Raw genomic sequence first — 20421 nt, forward strand, 5'->3', positions numbered from 1 at the left:
AAATTCCTCTCAACACATGGCTATGATGCTCCTCTACTACTTCTGCTCGTGATCAGAGATGCACATATCGTCAGCTACTAAGGGACATGCTCAACTGGTTACAGATGGGCTACAGCAAATATTCTACTCAATACCACAGTTAAATTACTGACTAGAAAATCTGTGGTATTGAGCAGAATATTTGCTGTAGCCCATCTTTTATACCAAGAGAAAACAATGTACATGGTAACACTTCCAATCAGTTAAGATCAGAAGCCTTGAGAGCTGCCGGCTGGTACTGCATTAGGGCATTATTATTATTATCCTCATTATTATTATTATTATTATTATATTATTATTATTATTATTATTATTATTATTATTATTATTATTATTATTGTTGATATTGAGGTGTGGTGCTGGCAGAATCGTTAGCACGCCGGGTGAAATGCTTAGCGGGAATTCGCCCGTCGTTACGTTCTAATTTCAACTTTGCCTTTCATCTTTCCGGTCTCGATAAATTAAGTACCAGTGAAATGCTGGGGACGATATAACCGACTATCCCCCTCCCCACAAAATCCAGGCCTATAGTAGTGTGCCTACAGTAGAAAGGATTATCATTATTATCATTTTTATTAGCATCTTTCAGTCCTGTTTCCATTTCTCGCCGAATGTATTTCTGACACCTAGGGTGTTAGTATTATTATTATTATTTTATGTCTGACTTTTGCTTTATATTTGTACAAGTTGGCTCCAAGTCTCACCCAGAGATCTCAAGAGACAACAAGTTGGAAGTTCATGTTGGTGTTATGCCTAGGGTGCCATATATTTGGTTTTGTACATAGTGTTGTTCTAGAGAATGTTTAAGAAACCGTAAGAAAATTGTGTTTGTTTTGAAACTTGAGATTACATAGAAAGTATTTTGCATAGGATATGGGCAGTCCCCATGAGCACTATCTTTTGAATTTCTGCCATTTTGGGTTTCCTGGTATCTGAGCTAGGTGGCAATCAGTTCCTATTATTATTATTATTAATATTATTATTATTATTATTATTATTATTATTATTATTATTATTATTATTACTATGTTTATAGTCCTCATCATCATTATCATCATCATCATCGTCATCATCAGTAGAATAAAGTGAAAGCTATGACAATTTAACCAATAAATTATTAAGTGTTTCAAAGTGGCATGCTTGCGGCAAAATTATCCAAACATAATTCAGTGTCATTTCACTTCTAAATAGAAAGAAACTCTGAAAGGAATCCAATTAACAATTTATACAACTTACCTAATTGATTTGTACGGTTAAATTAACCTCTATAATGATAGTCAAACTAAAGCGCTCTACATCACAATCATTTCAATTGCATGTAAATCAAGCTTAGGCCTGAAGATTTTCATATTTACAAGACAAGGAAATAGCTCATACAATTCTATAAGGTACAAGTGCGTGACATGTAAGCAAAAGGAAGGTATTTTATGATTCAATCAGTAATAGTGATTTGGCATTATGAGCAAGCACTAACCCTCACCCCATATTAATATACATATATATATATATATATATATATATATATATATAATATATATATATATGTGTGTGTGTATGTATATGTATGAATATGTGTGTTCATATCTATCATATATATATATGCACACAAACATATAAAAGTTGAGTGATGTTTCTTGGGATTGGGTGTGTATGTATATACAGTCCTGGTGAAAAGTCTGAATACATCGATGGAATTTACTGATTTTCACTTCTCTGAATACATTTTAAAGATAAAAATCGTTGTAGTTTTTACAAGTGTTTGCATGGAACAAAGTTAATATATATATATATGTGATGTATTAATAGGCGGGGAGCTGGCAGATCATAAGTACGCCTGGCAAAATGCTTAGTGACATTTCATCTGTCTTCATGTTCTGAGTTGAAATGTCACAGAGGTCGACCTTGTCCTTCATCCATTTTGGGGTCGATAAAATAAGTACCAGGTAAAACTGGGGTCGATGTAATAGGCCTATCTCTCCCCTTTAACTGCTGGCTTTGTGCCACAATTTGAAATCGGTATATACTCTTTTACTCTTTACTCTTTTACTTGTTTCAGTCATTTGACTGCGGCCATGCTGGAGCACCGCCTTTAGTCGAGCAAATCGACCCCGGGACTTATTCTTTGTAAGCCCAGTACTTATTCTATCGGTCTCTTTTGCCGAACAGCTAAGTGACGGGGACGTAAACACACCAGCATCGGTTGTCAAGCAATGCTAGGGGGACAAACACAGACACACAAACACACACACATATATACATATATATACATATATACGACAGGCGTCTTTCAGTTTCCGTCTACCAAATCCACTCACAAGGCATTGGTCGGCCCGGGGCTATAGCAGAAGACACTTGCTCAAGATGCCACGCAGTGGGACTGAACCCGGAACCATGTGGTTGGTAGGCAAGCTACTTACCACACAGCCACTATGAAGTATTATAATATATAAATAATATATCATTTCATAGTTCCCATCGCTTTTTAACATTTGAGATACTACAAGGTACACCAATATTTTGCGAATTTATAGAATTGCTTCCTGGAGAGATCAGTTATGAACTCATGCTCAAAAAATATCTCTGTTGAGGTTGTCGATACATATTTGTCGCGATTCCTTCAAGAAGATGGATGGACTTCATCTAGCAGATCAGGTAGATTTTTTTGACAAATCTCTTGTTGTTGCTGTTGTTGTTAAGCAGCTAGATGGATAGGGGTGATTAGGTGATGGTCTAGGGCTTAGGGGGCGGGAGACCCCAGACCTTGGAAAAAAGAAAACTTTGGTCGTCTTGTAATCGAGGGCTCTTCGTTGACGCCCGACACCACTGGGAGGTGGCCCTCGAAGTCGCTGGAAATGGAGATCTCCAGGTCCAAATTCTTGAACGGCTGACAAATCTCTTGAAAGAGCTTGCTTATTGTGTTGTATCTTCATTTAATTGTATGACAGGCCAAAAAAATTCAGGTGCAGCTCTTATATAATATTTCACCTGTATCAAAATATTCAAGCGAGCTAGTTGCAAGACGTTCAGCGAAAGAACAAGGCTGATACGGTAAACACCAATGATTGCTTGAAATGGTGCAAGAATAAATTAAACTGTAATAAGGAAGACTACCTTGTAATTATATTTATTAAAAAAAAATTAATTAGGTTAATTTGCGTCAATTTTCGTTTTAGTTATCATAGTTATTTGTATTATTTGTATGCGATGATTCAGACTTTTATTTAGTAAAACTTCGACTATATATGGAGTGGAAGATTATTTAATAAATAAAAATAGTTTACTTGAGGTACTAGACCCCATTTTACTCATATGCCTTTCTAAATGTGATTTTGTGTGTGTGTCTGTGCTATATATATATATATATGTATGTCTGGTGTGTGTGTGTGTGTATGTATGTATACATTTATTTCGCTTAGGCACTGCGAGACCAATAACTCGGTGTGCAACTCAATATATGTAGGATTCAGAACGAAGTGCTGGCTGAGTATAGAGAGGTAATAGATGAAAAAAAAAAAAAAACGATTATCTTATGAACTTCAGGTTTATGAGATAATCATTTGTCCCTTGGTGATCTCTCTTTCTTATATATATATATATATATATATGGTCTCTTTCTCATATATACAAACTTGATTATAAAAGACAAGCGGATCTCCACGTCTCTCTGTCCGTCGCAACATCAATAGAAAAGAAGGAAAGAAGTGGAGGAGGAAAAGTTGTTGAGAGAGAGAGAGAGAGAGAGAGAGAGAGAAAGAGAGAGGAATTGTTGTCACCATAGTAACTATCAAGTTTTGATTTCATACGCGGGAATTTTAAGTGCAAGTAAATACAACGGAACACAAACTTCAGAGAACGACAATACATATATACGAGGGGGTGTTGAAAAAGTTTCTGGCTTTCGGTCAAAGAAAATACAAGAATTACGATTTTATTATTCCTCTCTCAGATTCACACACTTATTTCAGCAACCCTGTAAAAGATCTCGGAAAGTTGGGCCTCCAACCAGGTCTTTTGCGATGCCCTTAAAACCAGGAACTTTTCAGCACCCCTTCGTATATGAAATATTTTTATTTTTCTCTCTCTCTTTCTGTGTTTCTGTATGACTTTCAACGTATAGACAAAGCAACATAGATTTCAAAAAATAACTATGTATATATGTATATGTAACCCAGTACAACCTGTTGCATGGTCGGGTCGTCGGCGACTAAACCGGCAACCCCACCAAGCTTGCTTGGTGAGGAGGGTGTTTATTGGACACCCTCCGGGATGAAAATCAAAACCCATCAAAGGGTGGAGGAACTCTTGAGAGTCAAAGGCCATCCAATAAATGTCTTAAGGCTGTATCATGCGCGGGGACATAGAAATAATCGGACTGAGTACCCGATCGCGCGGTTAAACCATTAGGAGTGAAGGACTCCTAGCCTTTGTTAGGGCATCCTTCTAGGAGAAGGTAACTTAGGTAACTGGGATAACTCCGACATAAAACCTGCGGCTCAGTGGTTACCGATGATGTTGACTTGTTCTTCTTTTCGGATTATGGCTGCTGTTGCTTAGTGAGTGGGATTGACTCAGTGCACAGCCTTTCCTCACTTTAAAAAATATCTTCTTGCACAGGCATTGCACAATAACAACATTGATTAAGCTTTGTGCAATGGCCATACTCGATAACGAGGGGGCAGCCACCATGTATGTATGTATAATCTCCTTTTCTTATCTCGTATTCTGTTACTAGTGTTGTAAACATCAATCACTCTCTCATGCGCAGTGTATGCGTTTTGCTTGTTCGCCGGCTCGCTGCCGAGTAACGCCTAGGAGACGACTTTCTCATTATGATGGGTGTTAAAAACACCTGGAAGTCAAAGACAGGCGAGACAACTTGCCTCCGATTCCATTCAGGAATGATGGATACTGATATTTCACCATTTTTGTGGCTTATCAACATCAAACACCTGAACCGAACCAGGGACGAATTGAATCGCCTGTAATTATATAAATTGTGTAAAACTCATTTGCTGGTATGCCACGGCGATGCAAACGTAAGATTAAATAATATCGGATACAAACGCAGAAACACAAAAATAATTTACACACATGGAGGACATGAGTTTACACATATACTCATATTAATATATAAACGCAAAATCTATTTTATTCATTTAATTCCTTCAGTCTCTCTCTCAAATGTTTCTTTCCTTCTCATACACAAATACGCATACAAATAACTAGATATATTGATATGTAACAGCTTTTTTTTTTCAAGATAATCTTCACGAAACAAATCAGTTAAGTATTTAGTTTAAATGAAGTATCGATTTGCTTCGTTTGGGTTTAAACTTCTTCTGACATTACAAAGCCAATGTTTAAATTAATGGGGATAGGGATAAGTGAATCGATTTGTCAGGCTTTTACAGATGCTTATTTCATTTGACTCTAGAAATGGACAAAAGATAACCCCTCTTTGCGGTTTCACCTGAGAACCGAGAAGGTTAAAACAAAATGTGATAGATTTAGTTCAGCGCTGTGCTACCTCACTTAACTACTGCGCTACCTAGAAACGTTTACAACCCCTGTAGTCAATGGAGTGAGCATCTATGTGGTCGTTCGACCTGATAGAAGTAGTAGACAAATCTCACTCATATTACATCCCATAATCTTAAAAAGAAACAACACTTTAAACAAATGCAGTCTGAAAAAATTGACGGGATGGCTATGGTTCGAACTGCTTTTGGTCTTATATCTTCAGAACAGTGGCTTTCAACCAGGGTTCCGCCAGTACAGTCCAGGGGTTCCGCAAGAAGTTACAAAAATGCTAAAATCGACAGTAATTTTTAGTTCTCCTGTGCAGATATGTGTGCATAAGACAATTAAATTATTGCACAGGGGTTCCTCGAGCCAGTGGAATGTTTCCTTGGGGTTCCGCTCCAGCAAAAAGGTTGAAAAGCACTGCTTCAGACAAAACAACACCAGTATGAAATAACTGAATTAATGCGCACCTCCCAATTTTCCCCTCCAATAATATATCTGGTCTTTGAACCTAGTATATAATATAACAAAATACTATCTCCGAGGGAATTAATTTTATCCACTGTTTGTAAAACCGAAGATTTTCAAAATGTTTTAGTAAATGATATTTTAGTTAAAACTCATGCATTGATTTTCTTTGTTGTTGCACCGTTGAAAGCGATAAGGTGAGACTTTTGGGTTGCCAACGGATCGCCTCAGAGTAATAGTCTAGAGTGGAAAGCTTTGACTCCGCTCTCTACACTATCGAAATACTTATGAAATTTCAGCGCTCCTATTGTTCACATTGTCGAAACCCTTCTAAACATAGTGCTTAATCGTAGTTATGTAGGCCAAGTAATTGGGAGTTTAAGTCTCATCGTATTGTACGCGACTCATTGCTGCTGGCTGTTAGTGTTCGATCGATCAGCACTTCGGAATATATGATCTCGAATTGCATCTCTTAACTGGAATATTACAACAAAGCTCTTCGAGAATCACAAATTTTACATGCTGTATTTCGTTTAGCTGTTGGAAACAGTCTTAATACCGAAGTTTCATAGCCATGTGATTCATACAAATGTTCACTTTCAAATTAAATTTAATCTAAAATCGGAAATTTATGTGCAAAATCAGTTTTTAGTATTTACTTCATTTGTGTATATTTTGTGCTTGTGTGTATAATTAAGTGGGTATTCGCAAGGTCTTCGTCACATGAACATATGTACTCTCACAGCTCTTTTCAGAGATTGTGATTATATTTGCGATGAAAAACGACGATCTTTATCGAAGACATAAAAGAAATATACAGGAGTTATTTATAAAAAGGAGGGCAGCGGCCTCCTAGGAAAATAAGCAGCTGGTAAAAGTCAATTTCTTTAAGAAAAATGTGGACCGAGAAGACACCGGAAATCAGATCCGAAAATTTGTTACTGCGTAAAAGGTCACCCAAAGAGTAAGTAGTGGAGTTAAACATGATTTGTGTTAGGCCTACCACACAAAATGGAGATATTTTAGTTAAATGATTTATTCTTGTTTTATACAATCTAAGATATGGAAAGGATATGTAACAAAGATTGATTTCCTATATGCAACACACCCAACAGTGTAAATTTAACTGATATGAGAAATTAGATATTCATGGTTTTTTTTACAAGGCTTTCGCAAGATCACTAAGGAAAAATTGCTCTCAGTGGCAATATGTAAAAAGAAAGCGAGTCAGTGTACGGCGTTTTCTCGAAACTGCTGTACAATATAGACATATACTCTTTACTCTCTTTTACTCTTTTACTTGTTTCAGTCATTTGACTGCGGCCATGCTGGAGCACCGCCTTTAATCGAGCAACTCGACCCCGGGACTTATTCTTTTTGTAAGCCCAGTACTTATTCTATCGGTCTCTTTTGCCGAACCGCTAAGTAACGGGGACATAAACACACCAGCATTGGTTGTCAAGCAATGCTAGGGGGACAAACACACACACACAAACACACACACGCATATATATATATATATATATATATTATATATATATATATATATATATATACGACAGGCTTCTTTCAGTTTCCGTCTACCAAATCCATTCACAAGGCTTTGGTCGGCCCGAGGCTATAGTAGAAGACACTTGCCCAAGATGCCACGCAGTGGGATTGGACCCGGAACCATGTGGTTGGTAAACAAGCTACTTACCACACAGCCACTCCTGCGCCTATCTCAAACCTTATAAACCAAAGGAAACCTTGTGTTAAAAAAATCAAAAGCAAATAAGAAAAAATCTGCTGAAGATATAATGAATAAATCACACTTGTTAGCACATTTGTTGCAAGATTTCTAAGTGTTTTAGGGTTGGATACAAAAACTTACTCGTCTCAACTGGGGAAAATAAGACATATATCTTCTAGGAACGTCATCGATAAAAAAAATGGATCAATATGCGGAAGCAGATCTGTCTTTCCAATAAGCATCAAAGCTAAGCCACGCACCATTTTTGTAATTCCTCTGGGGCTCGTGGTGTGTGAATCTATATATTTTGATGTTTAAATGTTTAAAATACTTTAAAAGTTGAACTCACCAGAAAAAATGTATGATTTACATTATAGATGACTTCAATTTATGTTATATGTACTCCTTCTTTTGATCCACACGCGCAAGCAAGGAATCTGAAAGAAGAAGAAGAAGAATAAAAAGCATTATATATAAATGTAAGTGTATTTAAGAAGATAAAAAGCTTAAAAGCTTACCCTTCGCTCGCAAACAAATAGGACCTGATAGCGTGTGCCACGCGTTTTCCTGTTTGCTTTAAGTGTCTACGCATTCGCGAGCAATCACAAATGCCCTCTCGGCTACCCGACCCTTGACTGAGCAGAAACCAATGTTTTGACAACATGAGAAAGAGAGGGAGAGAGAGAGAGACAGAGACAGAAAGAGAGAGAGAGTGTGGGGAGGAAGAGAGAGAGAGTGGGGAGGAAGAGAGAGAGCTGCAGCTGTAGTCAGCAAGTTCTCATTTACTGCTGAGTAAACTGGGTCAACGTAAAATGATGTGGTCCTTAAGGATACAACACCCCGTCCCTCCCGCCCTTCCCCGCCCTTCTCTGCCCTGATCTCGCCCTTCCCTACCCTGACCCCGCCCTTCCTTGCCCTGACCCCGCCATTCCCTGCCCTGACCCCGCCATTCCCTACCCTGACCCCACCATTCCCTGCCTTGACCCCGCCCTTCCTTGCCTTGACCCCCGCCCTTCCCCGCTCTGACCCCGCCTTTCCCCGCACAAGAATTGAATATACAACTTTATGATAGTGACGTGACCACCCTGACCATTAGGCATGCAGCGTCACATAAACATACACTAATACACAGGCAAATAGACGTATAAAAGAAAGATAAGAACTCTCCACAATTGTCAGGTGGTTAAACATTTGTACTAAAAGTTTAACTTTTATTTGTTGTATTAGATAATTAAACAGACGATAAAAGCACGTCTGAGATTTTGGATGCAATAATACACACACACGTGGACACACACACACACACACACATTATCTATCTATCTATCTATCTATCTATCTATCTATCTATCTGTCTATCCTTCCATCTATCTGCATGTTTGCCTGTCTATTTACTGATGCATATATACACACATGTGAATGCATGTAGCTTAGTGGTTAGAGTAATCCGCTCGCGATCGTAAGGGCGTGATTTCGATTCCCGGCGGCACGTTGCTTCCTTGAGCAAGACACTTTATTTTACGCTGCTCTAGTCCACTCAGCTGGCAAAAACAAGCAGTACCTGTATTTCAAAAAGGCTGGCTTTGTTACATTATATGTCACGCTAAATCTCCCTGAAAACTACGTTAAGGCAATGCGTATCTGTGGAGTGCTCAGCCACTTGTACGTTAATTTTACGAGCAGGCTGTTCCGTTGATCGGATCGAATGGAACCTTCGTTGTCGTAACCGATGGAGCACCAGTGCCATATACACACATATATACAAATATATATATATATATATTATATACATATATCTACCTATTTACATATATATTTTTTTCTACTCTAGGTACAACGCTCGAATTTCTTTTTTGTTGGGGACAGTCAATTAGATCGAACCTAGTACGTAAATGGTACTTAATTTATCGAACCCGAAAAGATTAAAGGCAAAGTCGACCTCAGCGGAATTTGAACTCATATTTTGCCTCGGGCCAGGCTAAGCCTTGTGGGTGGATTTGGTAGACGGAAACTGAAAGAAGTTCGTCGTATATATGTATGCATATATTTATGTGTGTGTGTGTGTGTGTGTGTGTGTGTGTGTGTTTGTTCTGTGCTTGTCTCCCCACCATATCTTGACAACCGATGTTGGTATGTTTACGTCCCCGTAACATAGCGGTTCCGCAAAAGAACCGATAGAATAAGTACTAGGCTTACAAAGAATAAGTTCTGCTGTCGATTTCTTCAACTAAAGAAAAACCCTTTAAGGTGATGCTCCAGGATGGTTGCAGTCAAATGACAAACAAGTAAAAGTAAAATAAAAGAATATATATATATATATATAATGTTTCAGCCTTGAGGCAGCGACCATGCTGGGGCACCGCCAGTGTAATCATCTTTTAATTGGCCAATTCTATTTGTTTGGCTTTTGGTGAAGGAGGGAGTTCGACACACGTGTGTGTGTGTGTGCAATCTTTTTAACCATTCATTAAATTATTGTTTATACTGTACATTAGCTTATCTGACCATCAAATCAACGTTTCCCGAAAAGAGACAAATATTTCTTGTCGCATATATATATATATATATATATATATATATATATATAATGTAATTATTCATACATGCGTATAAAACAATATATATGTGAGTGTGTGCAAACACACACGTAGAAGGCGAGAGAGAGAGAGAGAGAGAGAGAGAGAGAGAGAGAGAGAGAGAGAGAAAGGTACAAACATACACGCATATATTTAATCTATATGAAATATATATCGTTTATTATAGGCACAGCATGGAGGAGCGGTCAAGTACGTCTCTTTGTAACCATTTAGTTTTTTCAACTTCATCGTTAAAAACATTTACTTTAAATACTAAGCTGGCTTCGTTCAAAATAATCCGGTGAATATTAGTTCTTATGATGCTATGAGAATGAAAGTGGTTGCTTTAACCAAAATCTGGTTTCCAGTTTACAAAAAGTTGAGAGTTATATATTTTTCAGTAAAAATAAATCTATTAAGAAATGGTTGTAAAATAGTGCACAATAGAACTCCGTCTAACGTGTGAACTTGTCAATTACTAAAATTCGATTCACCAGTTATTTGAATTCCTAAGTGACTTCAGCAAAGCATGGCTTTTTACTATTCAGGTGTATCGAAGAGTAATACAAGTGAGTCAGAACAACTAACTGAAAATACACAAGACAGTAATTTTTCTGTAAAATTATGGCTTTCTTTATCACTTTTGATTTTGCATGGATAATCTTAGCGAAGATCCGCATTGTATGACGCATGGCTGAAGAACAGTAACAAGAGATATTGTTAAAGAAATTACCCTGGCATAAAGATTCACTAAGATATATTATCACTATGGACTCCGTGTGGGCAGTCATCTAAAAGTTTTTGTTCGTCATGATGCTGACATAAGTTCCTTGTCTTTCCTGATGAGAAGGCGGCATAAATCACCCTTTGTTCCTTCGGAATTAGGAATATGCAGTCTTCGAAACATATGTCGAGAATAAAGGAATTTTGTTAAATCGTCGTTCAACTCCATTCTTTCATTTATTTATATAAAAAAAAAAAACATACAAATTTCCACACGAAAGCACGTGATCTCTGCCCTTGGCATGTAGCTTCAACCGTGTTTTCTGACGTGAATTTGCTACCCGGGTATCGGTTAACCGAATTATCCATACTAGGATAATTCATTCAACTACTTATAAATATATATATATATATATATCATAACATGGCTGTGTGGTAGGTAGCTTGCTTCCCAACCACTTGGTTCCGGGTTCAGTCCCATTGCATGACATCTTGGGTAAGATGTAGGCTCGGACCGACCAAAGTCTTGTGAATGGATTTGGTAGACGGAAACTGAAAGAAGCCCGTCGTACATATGTATGTACGTATGTATGTATATATGTATATCTATGTGTGTGTGTGTGTCTTCCTGTCTGTGTTTGTCCACCCGTCACCGCTCGACAACCGGTGTTGGTGTGTTTGCATCCCCGTAAATATGCGGTTCAGCAAAAGAGACCGATAGAGTAAGTGGCAGGATTAAAAAATACATAAGTCCTAGGGTCGATTCATTCGACTAAAATTTCAAGGTGGGATCTCAGTATGGCCGCAGTCTAATTACTGAAACAAATAAAAAGATAATATATATATATATACATACAATCATACTGCGAATACACACACACACATACATACACACAGACACATAGACCGGTAAGCAGATATATGATACACCATTTGCGTATCATACTAAATGGATCATGGCACGGAATTATAACATTTCTTCAAATTCTTGTTTCTTGTTTTATATACAAACGCGCGCACACGTACATACGTATGTATGTATGTATGTATGTATGTATGTATGTATGTATGTATGTATGTATGTATGTATGTATGTATGTATGTATGCATGCATGCATGTATGCATGTATGTATTAATGTATGTATGTATTTATGTATGTATGCATGTATGTGTGTATGCATGCATGTATGCATGTATGTACGTACGTACATTCTTGACAGTGCCACCAATTTCAACGGAACCTTCGAAATGCACCAGTATAAAAGGAGAAATTAGAAAGTGTGGTGCACCTTCTCAAAGATAGAAACACATGAAGGAGTCGACAATACTCTAGTAGATTTCCTGAGAAATGGAGGACAGTACTCATGAAAACTTTGAGAGCCACGTGTAAGGAGATTTTCAAACAATGAAATTGCCAAAAGAATAACCACTATGAGGTTCTGTATTTGTTAGCAAGTAAGAAAGAAGTCAAGATTCTGTCCGAATCTACTACATTTTTCTCTTTCACCCTTTTGAAACCTAGCCAGGTTCATGTTCCCGGTTTCCCTGTTTCTGTGGCGTATGTGTCCCCATCCCAGCTGGACAGGACGCCAGTCCATCGCAGCGTTACTCAAGAAGCAGGAAGAGAGAGTGAGAGAAGGTTGTGGCGAAAGAGTACAACAGGGGTTGCCACCACCCCCTGCCGGAACCTCGTGGAGCTTTAGGTGTTTTCGCTCAATAAACACACACAACGCCAGATCTGGGAATCGAAATTTAGTAAAATAGTAAAATTTAATAGGATTTTTCACATAAATAGACCCTAATACAAGTTGACCCTTTCCTCTTGGTTACAGCTGAGGGAGTGAATAGCGAATGCTCTCTCAGCTGCCCTATATGTCGCATGGAACTTTTTCTATCCAAGCGTTTTTTAATTCAATAGTGTTATATAATAGCATTATCTGCATCGAATTCCAGTTTTAAATCGTTAAAAGAATGATCTTAAACGCGCGTGCACACTCACACCCACCCACACACGACGCCTATAATATATATATATATAGTGAAAAACAGTGGTTTCAATTTTGGCTCAAGGCCAGCAACTGGTACTTATTTTATCGAACTCCGAAAGGACGAAGGCGAAGTCAATCTCGGCGGAATTTGACCTCGCAGAGTAAAGACAGACGAAATACCTATTTCTTTATTACCCACAAGGGGCTAAACACAGAGGGGACAAACTAGGACAGACATAGGTATTAAGTCGATTACATCGACTCCAGTGCGTAACTGGTACTTAATCTATCGACCCCGAAAAGATGAAAGGCAAAGTCGACCTCGGCGGAATTTGAACTCAGAACGTAGCGGCAGACGAAATACGGCTACGCATTTTTCGGCGTGCTAACGTTTCTGCCAGCTCGCCGCCCTACAGACGAAATACCGCTATGCATTTTAGCCGGTGTGAGCTAACGATTCTGCCAATTCCGCTCTTTAATCTCTCTTTTGATTATTAATACATAGAGAACTCACCTTGATCGGCGTAAGGAGTTTTGAAGCAGAGTGGAAGAGTAACAAAAGAAGAGAAGCAGCATCTTTATTGCTACTCTGCATCTCGTCTGTTGGATGAGTCATTCGACGAAGTTACCTTTCTCCATCGCATAAAGAAGTCGCACGTTTAGCGATTTTTATCCGTAAGATGGCAATGCCTCAACCGTAAACGACAAACCCATATCTGAAGATTATGAACACAATTTCCCATTGTAACGTTTAGAGTATTATGTCTAAATATCAACCACCTTTCAGACAACTTATGATGGAAAGAGCGTAAAAGAAATTGTTGCAAAACCCAGACTGTATATGCATAGTTTATTAATTAATTTATCATTCACACATGTATGTATGTTTGTATGGAAGCATGTGCGTGTGTATGGCGCTGGTGCTTGTAGCATTGTTACGGTTGACGATTAAATAATCATAGCCTTTGGCACACGACACTCGTTATACTTATGAAAAATAGAGATTAATGGGTATAACGGCTGCAATACTTACGCAACACATTTTTATAATCATTGATGAGGTCGACATGAATGTCTTTCTTTGGCAAGCGATTCCAATAATTGAGTCCCGTTCCAAATGAAATGCCATTAATGTATAAGTTGTTATTAATTGAAAATAATATAAGAAATGACTACTTTTGATATAAACTAGTCATTCAAATGGAAATATGGTTGTTGGTAGTGAGAATGCAGAAATCTTGTTCCAATAAAGTGCTCGAGACTAGCTTTATTACATTGGCAACTATAAAAATAACTTTATATTTGTGCCTTACATCAATAAATGCTTTCTTTCCTGCGGTGGTACACACTCTGTTTATTTATACAGAGTTTATTACTTAATATATATTTCTTTGATAATAGGACAAAAGTGTTGAATGGAAACATCACGTGAATAAGAAAGAATGACAATCATGAAGCGAGGTGGGGGTCTCCCTATTAAACAGTAGTTTTTTCTTTATATGAGTGTATAGTTTGAGATATTTTTAGGAGACAAAAGCTGACTCCATATGTCACACACTCTTCTAGTCCATGAAGCTCAAATAAATTTTTTTACTGTTATTAAAGGGGTTATTTTTACAGCATTAGAGAATGTCTAAGGGAAATATTCGATCGATTGATTCGAGTGCGGCCAGTTGCTGAGTGAAAAGGCTAGCCGAGAGGTGGACGGATCATGTTGCATTCGTGGCCAAAGCACTTAAATCTTAGTTGACTCAATCCAATTCGATGCAATACGTGCTGCAGAGTAGGATGAACTTGTATCCCCACTCCAACATCAGCGAATAACTGTAAAATTGCCAAGTGATTTAATAGTTTATGGCATTGGCTGATGTGCCTAAGATGTACATGAAAGTGAAATTTTCTTTAGTACCCTTTCGACCTAATGCATCTTTACAACACTGGGGCCGTAGGGGCATTAGATAACACTGTGTATGTAACCAGTTTACAGTAAAAATATACGTTTTTGACATTGCTATGTCCATGGCTGGAGTTTGATTCGCAATTGAAGCAAGTCTGCTCCATGCACCACTCTTAACTCTGAGAATGAAATAAATATCAAAACTACAATTTCCTTCCATACTAAAAAATAAATTGCATTTGTTTACAGCCAAAATATCTCAGTAAGAATTTGTGGCATAATGTCATAAGATTTAAAAAGAAAATTGATTTTTTAAAGAGCAGACATTTAAAGAAGTCTGATAGAAAGCAACATTAAAACTGATGATACTCTAGATTTAAAGTTAAACCTGACTAGATATCTTCGAAACCGAGCATCAACTAAAAGATTTCGCTGCATCATTTTTAAATATAGATTAATTATCACATAAACACTATCTACGACGTGGATAACATTTTTCTCTATGAACTTTATGAGAACAATTACCCGATTAAATTTATACGATTGAGATTTAAGAATGAAGATAGCAAAATATGTACATACTTCAGTATTTATAAACCATGGACAGTATTTGTATACCATATCTTTTATTAAAAAAATCGAATATCTGTATCTATTATGTTTGTTCTTTATGACGTAAGTTGCTCCCTGAGGGAGACATTCAGTTTAATATTACGCTGATATCATTTAGCCAGTCACAATGCTATATTTGCAGAAGTGGGAAATAGTCAGCACTGTCACTGCACCGCCTTCCGTTCTAATATTTCTTTTATCGACCATTAAAGAGATAAAAGATGGTGTCATACACAATGGGAATCCACAATGGGATTCAAGAATGAAGAAATAATATATCAAGCATTCCTATGCATTTATCCTGAATCACATTCACTCCTGCTAGTCCACTACAATACAATCCTAATACTGACTTCTAGATTTGACACATATTTATCAGCATTTACGCTGATAATTTACGAATTAAAAGGAAGAGTTGAAAAGTTAAGTTGACTATGGCGGCAATCGAATAAAGAACATTTAAGGAACATTGCGAAATTCTACAAGGCATTTTCTTCGTCATTTTGCTGCCAATCAGCTTCTTTGCTATCTTATCATCGAATTTAACTAGCATACCCGTGTCGTCAAAAATACCGACAGTTTATTAATGATAGACAATGGCACATCAGCAGAATGGAGTAAAGCATTAATACATGTCAGTAATGAAGTTCATATACAGAAATGAAGCACTTGCAGAATCACATACGATTGTAACATCTCGGTTGAAAATATCGCCCACATAATGTATGTACGTATACATACATATAAATAAATACAGGCGCCTATGATGAGAACCTAATAAGGTTCGAAAATCAGTTAAGGTTGTTCATTATTTTTCAGTCTGTAAGGAACCGGATAAAGTTTGCCCTGTTTATAATTATACCATGTGTTACATATATATTTGGAGCAGGATGAAGAGGCCAAATATACAGAGAGAGAGAGGAGAAATGGAAAGAAAGGAAGAGACGTAAACAAGAGACTATGGCACTACAACCAGCCAGGAACAGTCTTCTCTACATTTGCGGTACCTACCAGAGGGAGTGTTTGTGCAGGATAGGACTACACAGCCACAGCAGGAAATGTATCAAGACATGAAATATAAAAGCCGGACTAGGCTACTTCATGCGCAACTCCATTGTCTCCCGAGACAGAAAGGATGCCAATACCAATACATATATATTATATCATACCTTGGTGCTGTGTGCACTAAGATTCCCGTTGACAGACCGCTAGTATTTATACTGTGTTAAACACTTTCGATATGCAAATTAGGGACTCCTTCATAGAGTAACTGCTGCATTTGTTGAGTATATATACAGTTTGGCTGCTCGTTTCCCTTGAGACTGCCAGAATGATGAAGACGCCTTTGATTAGAACCCAATAAGGTTCAAAAATCGATTAAGGTTGTTCATAATTTTTTCAATTTGCGGACGGGTAAAATGGACTAACACAAAAGAAAAAGAAATGAAAGTATACATAGGCGCAGGAGTGGCTGTGTGGTAAGTAGCTTGCTAACCAACCACATGGTTCCGTGTTCAGTCCCACTGACCAATGCCTTGTGAGTGGATTTGGTAGACGGAAACTGAAAGAAGCCTGTCGTATATATGTATATATATATGTGTGTGTGTGTATATATTTGTGTGTGTGTGTTTGTCCCCCTAGCATTGCTTGACAACCGATGCTGGTGTGTTTACGTCCCCGTCACTTAGCGGTTCGGCAAAAGAGACCGATAGAGTAAGTACTGGGCTTACAAAGAATAAGTCTCGGGGTCGATTTTCTCGACTAAAGGCGGTGCTCCAGCATGGCCGCAGTCAAATGACTGAAACAAGTAAAAAAAAAAAAAACACACACACACATATATGTTTAAATTATCGTTCAGATAACTTTATATATATGTTATGTGAACGATAATATTTTGAAAACAAAAGTGTTTAATATTTAATTTCATATATATATGTATATATTTGTGTGTGTGTATGTGAAACTGATAAAGTAAAAACCCTAACCCTAACCCTAAAATATCAGCGGCTTCAGAGCAAAGCCTTTGAATGCTGTTCGCCTGCTTTAGTATCCGTAACTGCCGCCTACTCCATGACTGTAATCTACTTTCACTTCCTTTAGTGCTTTACCTTTCTTTCCCTAGTGTGACCGATTCGATAGACATTGCTTTTTATTGTATGCAACATTAAAAGGGTTATTTCTGTTACAGAAGAAACCTCTTGTAAATGCTAAGCAACAGATACAAAAAAAAAAAAAGTGCCGGTAACGTCAATTCCAACGTCACAGCGGTGTTTTTAGTCACTTGAATGGCCACGTGTGAAGAATAATAACGTAAAGTAAGCAAATTTTTTTCTCCAAGCCAGATTAGTAGGATTCGCCTTTCAAGCGTAATTGCATTATTCTCTGAGAAAAATGGCAATTTCCATGACAAAAAGATTATTAAAATTATATTCATTTTTTAAAAAGATTTATAAATTTTATTATAATTTTGTTTTCAATTTTACTCGAGGTGACACAATTTTCGTTGCTGACACCACTGATAAAGGCATGGAAACCGAAGTGGCACATATCATTTCTATGAGCATTTCGTCTTCTATTTACGTAAGAAATTCAATAATGGTAATTCAGTATTGCTTCATTTGATAAACGTCAATTGAAGAGATTCTTGACGTAATATTTAAGGGGGAAAAAAAACTAGTTTATTTTCTAAAAGGACTATAGCAACAGAATGCTTCCAGATCTGTGTGATATCATATCTTCACACAGTACGTCTTTAAAGTGGGCCGAATGAAAGAGCTAAATTTAAAATATAGCTTTGTTTCAAATTGCCATGCTAAAATATCCCATTTCTTTCTGTGTGAGTACTTGTAGTTTTGTGTGTTTGAATATGTGTGTGCGCATGCGCCTAAGTGAGTGCGTGCCTGTGTATATGTATGTTTGTATGTATGCATGTACATGTGTATGCGTCAATATGAGTGAGATTGTAAATATTGACAAATTCATTATTAAAATTAGTCTCTTATTTGACCACGATGTAAACCATAAACACACGCATACAATAAAACTCACACATAGTCACACACACACTCGCACACACTTTCTCTCACTGTCTTTTTCATACACAGATGCACAAAATCATATACATACATCCATATATCCTTACATGCATGGCAATGTAGTCGATGGCGTTTAAACTTCAATGGAGATGTCTTGTTTTATCTAGGCTGGAGTCCAAGCTTTTCTCAGGCTCCATCCCATGGGCGAAAAATCTTTTTAAACCAGAAAAGCCATACTTGCCACAAACATACTGCTGAATACCCTGCCAGCTCGCAGCCTTCCGCATTTACTAGTCTTACTTTGACTACCAGTAAATGATTGCAAATGAATTTTACATCATTCTAAACATGCTAAAGGCGGCGAGCTGGCAGAATTGTTAGCGCGTCGAGCAAAATGGTTAGCCGCATTTTTCCCCAGCTCAGAACGTTCTGAGTGCAAATTCAGCTGAAGGCGAATTTACTTTTCATTCATTCGGAGTCGATAAAATATCGGTTGAGTACTGAGGTCGATATAATCCACTATCCCCTTTCCCTAAATTCCAAGCCTTGCGCCTTTCCCAGAAACGATTGTAGTCATGCTAATTTAATGCATGGAATTATGTGTATAAGTCAATGAATTATTACTATTTAAACGTTAGACAGGTACAATACTCTTCAAATTCAATATATATATATCAAATCCAAAACCTGTTAATTCGACGAACCGTCAGTCAAACCGTATTAGATACAGCTGTAATGAAATCAGTCATTATTCTACCTTCATTAAGTGTCATTATAAAGCCAGAAGTATACGTACACATCTGTTTTTGCTTCTACTGACTGAGTTAATTTTAGGAAACATTTTGTTTTGTGTGTGTATACAAAATACTAATATTGAATATTTGTTTGCGTGAGTGTATGCGTTTTAGTGCGCCTTGTTGTATACATATAAGTATTTGTTTCTTTGTTTGCTTACAGCTTGCGTATGTATATAGCAACAATCTACTGTATGTGTTACATTTCAACAGATGTGTGCGTGAGTGTATATATGTGTTTATATGTGTGTTAACATCATGGTGTTTCGATTGATCACTAGTGATGGCGAAGTTATGCCCCTATATATCTTCCGACAGGGCCTCACACTCAACACGGAGGCCTACATCAAGTACCTGGAGGAAGTAGTGCTGCCCTGGGTCAAGAGAGTGGCTGCTGGAAGATCCTATGTGTGGCAACAAGACTGCACTATGCTACACTAGCAGGAGAACCCAGTCATGACTGTCAGACAATTTCTACAACCACATAACCCCTAACATCTGGTTACCTAACTCCCCAGGCTGCAAACGCCTTGATTATTATGTAAGGGGCACAGATGAGCGAGAGACACCAAAGATGAACTGAAGGCAAGGATTATGGTAGCATTCACCAAGACAAGGAGATCGTCCAGAAGGGTTGCAGGAGATTCCGAAGTCGTCTGGAAGCCGTGGATGAAGACAATGGTGATTTTATTGAATAAATTTACGATTTAGTTTTTCAAGTTATATTTATGTAATTTTGATAAATATATCTGTTAAAATGAGCTGTCAGTGCTCTTTTCAGTTTTGTATAATTTTGACGGCAATCTATTTATCGCACCCTGTATATAAATACATATATATATATATATATATATATATATATATATAGATAGATAGATAGATAGATAGATAGATAGATAGATAGATAGATAGATAGATAGATAGATAGATAGATATATGTATGTACCAACGCACAGACACACACACACACATATACAGCAAGGTGTAGCATGCAGGTGTTTTGCCTATTATTTCTATCAGTGTATTGAAATTT

The 20421-nt window shown here is 37.4% G+C and overlaps 1 protein-coding gene and 1 long non-coding RNA gene across 11 annotated transcripts in view; one reads left to right on the top strand and one right to left on the bottom strand.

Moving 5' to 3' along the window:
- Positions 1 to 20421, bottom strand: part of LOC115210354 (potassium voltage-gated channel protein Shaw) — a 505184-nt gene that overhangs the window by 288686 nt on the left and 196077 nt on the right. For all 9 annotated transcript variants that reach the window (XM_029778904.2, XM_029778902.2, XM_036502598.1 and 6 more), the window contains one exon: positions 8112 to 8199. The gene's annotated coding sequence lies outside the window, so the exon portion shown is untranslated. The remainder of the gene's footprint in view (positions 1 to 8111; positions 8200 to 20421) is intronic.
- On the top strand, positions 17570 to 20057 carry LOC118763167. Of its 2 annotated transcripts, none has more exons than XR_004998931.1 (3): positions 17570 to 17874; positions 18048 to 18139; positions 19707 to 20057. It is a non-coding gene; the product is annotated as an uncharacterized LOC118763167 (long non-coding RNA). The 2 variants fall into 2 exon arrangements; XR_004998930.1 differs by lacking the exon at positions 19707 to 20057 and adding an exon at positions 19552 to 19658 and having other exon boundaries at positions 17571 to 17874.

Source organism: Octopus sinensis, linkage group LG4, assembly GCF_006345805.1.
Source record: "Octopus sinensis linkage group LG4, ASM634580v1, whole genome shotgun sequence".
Lineage (NCBI taxonomy): Eukaryota > Metazoa > Mollusca > Cephalopoda > Octopoda > Octopodidae > Octopus > Octopus sinensis.